We start from the raw sequence: 5,391 nt of genomic DNA, 5'->3' as shown, positions 1-5,391 counted from the left end.
ATTTTAGCAAAGAAAAAATTTCATACATTGAATCTTACATTTACGAAGAATCATAGTGAGATTCTGTGGAGTGGAGTCCAATTTCTGGAATATTAGTGGTTTTTTCCTACATCCTGAAAAAGCAAACAATCATCAGGCAATAAAATTGGAAAAATACACCGAAAAGCACCGCATACTTTTTGTGCAGGCTTATCATTTGTTTTCTTCAATCTTGCTTTTCTTATTTCTTGCATTTGTTCACTTCTAATAATATGGTACTCGAAAATTGAACTCGCACAACTTCACTGGCAAGTGCACCGGTCATCCAAGTAATATCTCAGGTGAGTGAGGGTCGATCCCACGAAGATTGTCAGATTGAGCAAGCAATAGCTATCTTGTTGGACTTAGTCAGGCAAATAGTAAAAGAAGGTTGTTGGTGTAAACGCATAAAGCAATGAAATAAGAAAAACAAGTAAAGATTGGTGTAAATTCAATATAAAGAAAATAGTTAAGGTCTTGGAGATTTTTATCTTTTCGGATCAATACTTCTTACCAACTATTTTAACAATTAGTGATTCATTCTATGGCAAACTATAAGTGATTAAAACATAATCTCTTAGTGAGTTAATCTCCTCTAACCTTACTAAAATGCTACATACAAGGTCAATTCTTTCATATCAGAGGGTGAAGTTCAAAAATCTAGTTTAGAGCCACAAAAATCTCAATTACCCAAAGCCAACCAGATTTTAAGTCACATATCTAATTAGCCAGGCAAATTGCAGTTTAGGAGGAGTGTTTTCAAGTTGTCGCCCAAGCGAGATAGCTCTCTTGAGAATCACAAGAGCTCATATAGAATAAGGGGTCATACTCTCGTTTCACCCCAGATTCATAAGATTAAGAACGAAAACAATACCTGAGAATTGAATCAAATATTAATTAAAATAGAAGAGTAATAATATTAATCCTTAGAAATAAACAGAGCTCCTCACCTTAACCAGGAGGTTTAATTGCTCATGACTTACAAAGAAAATATGAAAGTGCGGAGTCTCCCTCCCAGAGGAGAGATTGAATGTCCTTTGGGGAGGAAGGAAGTCCCTTATTTATAGTAAAAACCTCTAAAACTGAATCTAGAATTCAAATTCAAACTAAATCAAAATAGAATCAAATCTAGATCAAATCAAATATTTTAATTTGAAATTTGAATTTTAATCCTGAAAGATATTGTTTGTAATTAAAAATTACAAAAAGGGAAGATAAGATAACAAAATCCAACTAAAGATGCTCCATGAGTGAGGTGGGACCCGTACTACTGCCGTTCAGCGCCAAAATGCGCGTTCATCACGGAAAAGGGGTAGTTCTGGCATTCTTGTGGCCGTTCAGCACCGGGAAGGGATGCTGGTTCTGTCCTTCTTGGGTGCTAAACGCCAGACTCGGCGTAAAAATATTGACTATTATATATTATTGGAAAGCTCTGGAAGTTAGCTTTCTAATGCCATTGAGACCGCGTGAATTGGACCTTTGCAGCTCAAGTTATGTTCATTGGAATGCAAGGAGGTCAGGATTGACAATATATGCTATCCTTTCTTCGTCTTTGCATAAAACTCTGCCAAATTCGCCCAAAATTCACCTAAAATCATAAAAATACCACAAGAACTCAAAGATGAATTTTGCACTAAAACATAATAAAACTTAATAAAATCTATCTAAAAAAAAGTAAAAACAACTCGAAAAAAGGGTATAAGATGCTCACGCATCACAATACATGCAAATGATTCTGTTAATAAATAAAATTTTGATAAAAGAAAAACATAGCATTACAATGATAGTTTTTTAAACTTACTCATTATCATATTCATTTTTTTTTTGGAGGATGAGTCCTCAGTAACATGTTTTCTTTTTTTTTGGATTCAATCCTGAAAAAGCAAACAATCCTCAAGCAAATGAACACAATAAAATTGACAAAATACACCAAAAAGAAATACTTACTTTTTTGCAGGCTTTTGATTTTTTTTCTTCAATTTTCTTTTTCTTATTTCCTTGCTTTCTTCACTTCTGATAATTCATACAAAAAATTCTGTTAATAAATAAAATTTGGACGAAGATAAAAATAAATAGCATTACAATGATAGTTTTTTAATCTTACTCATAATCAGATTCAGGTTCTTTTTCGGAAGATGAATCCTCAATAACATGTTTTTTTTTTAGATTCCATTTTTAAAAAGTAAACAATCATCGGTCAAATAAACACATTAAAATTGATAAAATACACCAAAAAATAATACTTACTTCTTTGCAGGCTTGTGAATTTTGTTTGTCAATCTTCTTTTTCTTATTTCTTGCTTTCTTCACTTCTGACAATACATGCAAAATATAGCATTATAATGATAAATTCTGAGTCTTACTCGTCATCAGATTCAGTTTTTTTCTCGGAAGATGAATTCTCAATAACATGCTTCCTTTTTTTGGATTCCATCTTGAAAAAGCAAACAATCATCAGGCAAATAAACACAATAAAATTGACAAAATATACCGAAAAATAATACTTACTTCTTTACCATTCTTTTAGGTAATTTTCTACTTTTTTTGTGTCTCCTTTGAGTCATGTTCAGAATCAAACTCATACTTAGCAGCACTTTCATTTTTCGAAGAAATAGTGTTCTTTTTGTGTGGCTTCTTTTGTTCCTTTCTTTCCCCCTTCTTGGTTTTTTGGTTGTTTTTTCACCTGTGCTCTTTTCACGATGCCCTAAAATAGAAATAATATTTGTTTACACAATATATTTTAAACAAATACACTAAAATTAAAAAAAAATTCTGTTGAGTTACCATGTTATCCTTAATCTCAGCTTGTATTCTTTCAACTAACAACTCCCTGGTTCAATGTTGCATCCACGATGGTCCAGAAATCGCATGCACCGACTTATTTTTATGTGTGGATTCATGAAAATATACAATCATCAAAGTAAAGAGGTAGCCATTGACAGCATATTCCTTTTCCAATGTGTGCTCTCTGATGCCCTTGATAAGGAAGATGAACACATAACCATCCTAATTCCGTTCACGTATTATGTCCACATAACGAATGAGTGTCATGTGAATCGAAGAAATTTTGTCTATCGTTGTCGACAACAAGAAGCATATATGAATGTAGAGGATGAATATCTTCTTGAATTTTAGCCATTTTTTTCCATCAACACTCATCTCCATCATAGATCTTGTCAATTCTAACAAAGTCTTGCCTTGAAAGTTTCTAACAACTTCCTTATTTTTCTCACTAAGTTCTTGAAAATTAATTTTGGCTGAATAGTGTGCCCTGCAAAAGCAGCAAAAATATTTCAATAATAGAAATAATTTTATAATACACCGAAATTTAATTTACAGAATATATTACAAAATAGATTTTTATCAGATACAATCAAGGCAAGGGACGCTGCTATATTTTTAGGGAATCTTGATTATACCATACCGTATGTCCAGTGTGTTATTGTACAGATCAAATGAATATGTCAATTCTTTCAAAAGTTTATGTGACACATTTATGGGAAGGATATGCATCATACCACCAAATCTCAATTCTTGCACTACAAAAAATCTTTATTAAAATAGCAATAGTATTATGGCAGGTCCATAAAACTGCCATTTTTTTGGCTAATTTCGACAGTTTTAGCCTCTATCGTAATGTTCAATTTCTTTTGCCAGTCATTTTTTTTCCTTTTTATATGTTTTAAACTGAGGAGGTGATGAATATGAAAGTGATTAGTGTTGCATTTGAGAATGGGAGAGTGATGTGAATGACGAACTCTAATCTCTTGCCGCCATTCATCTTCCACCTCTATCATACATCTCTTTGATGCCATTCATTGCAGCTCATCTCCTCGCCGGCGTCGCCGCTGCAAACAATGTCATTGTTGCTGCCTTTAACGAGCTCTGCAATTTGGTCGTGCCTTCTCTGTCACTTTCAATAGGTAATCTATTTCTTCTTTTTCTTCTGATTTTTTCTCTCACTTCATACTTTTAGATCTAGTTTATGATCTAGTAGAAAAAAAATAGAGAATACTTGCTCACCGAGTCGCGCCAGCAAATCAGATCTACCAAAATGTTCAACGGCATTCTCAGTCAGAGATTTGTCATGAAATGATGATTTTGTACTTTAATTTCTCTGTTTCTGTTCTTCCTTCTTCATGCCTTTCACTTATTGTGGTTATGTTGATTGTGATTTTTAATTTTTTATTTTATCTCTTTTTATTTTTTCTGTGAATCGTTAATTAAACAGGCGAAACTTAGAATCCAATCGATGTGATAAGGAAAAAGAGGATCGCGATAGAGAAGTTTATTAAGATCTGTTTATAATAGTCTTTTTTTCTGTTTTTGTTTTAGAAAATTTGTTAATTCAAGTACGATAGATAGATGAAATTTTTCACTGAAGTCGATCTATGAATTCATCAATGCACAGCTTTAGAAGGATGTGCTAGCTTTAGTCTTTCGTGATTCCACTATAATCAAGATTTTGAGACATTGTTTTGTTTTTAGAATGAAAATTGATTGAGCTGAGAGAAGATGTTTCTATTTCTAAAATCTGATGCATATGAATGATAAAAGACTCTGAAGTTAGTATTCTTATTTTAGTTGGAAGTGAATTTTGGAGAGCATAAAGTTGTGCAAAAAATTATCCCTATTGTTTTCAATCTTACTAAAACGTGCTACCAAGGTATCTCATTTGTATGCCAATGTATGTGTATTAGTATTCTGTTATGACACTTGTAATTTATTAACTTTATTGTTTGTTCAAAGCAATCAGACTTGCTACGGACTTGGAGACAGATAAGCCACATTTAAGTGACATGTCAGTGATAACATTGAAAGGTATGGGATCATGGCATTTAAAATATTTCTGGTAACATATTTAGTTACTGATCAAAAAATATTTGATATTGTCAATGACCTTTTGTTTTGTTTTTTTGTTTAGTAACCAATCTTATTTCAGGTTTATTCTTATCATTAACTTATTTCTTCTCAAGAAACAGATCTCGCATGTTGGATTACCAGCTTGCTCTACAGTTATATGTTAGAAAAGATGTTGGTAAGTAATTGCACTCCAAGCAATCAATAATAAGTTGCAGAACTCCAAATCACAATGCTTTTATCCTCATGTAAGTGACTGATGGTAGATGGTTTGGAAATCTATTTGGTTTATAAATAAATTTCTGGGGTATATAATTTAAAATAAAATATAGAATCCTAATTGAGAAATTAAAAACATTATATGGAATTTTAAAAAGATTTGTTTATTGTAAAAATAAATGATTAAATTAATTATAATCTCGAAGATGTTCTTAGGATGCAGAAATATATGATCTTAAAATCACTGCCATTATTTTATTTAACTTCATTGCTTTATTGATATCCAACGCTTTA

Source organism: Arachis ipaensis, chromosome B06, assembly GCF_000816755.2.
Source record: "Arachis ipaensis cultivar K30076 chromosome B06, Araip1.1, whole genome shotgun sequence".
Lineage (NCBI taxonomy): Eukaryota > Viridiplantae > Streptophyta > Magnoliopsida > Fabales > Fabaceae > Arachis > Arachis ipaensis.
This window is presented reverse-complemented; position numbering follows the sequence as displayed.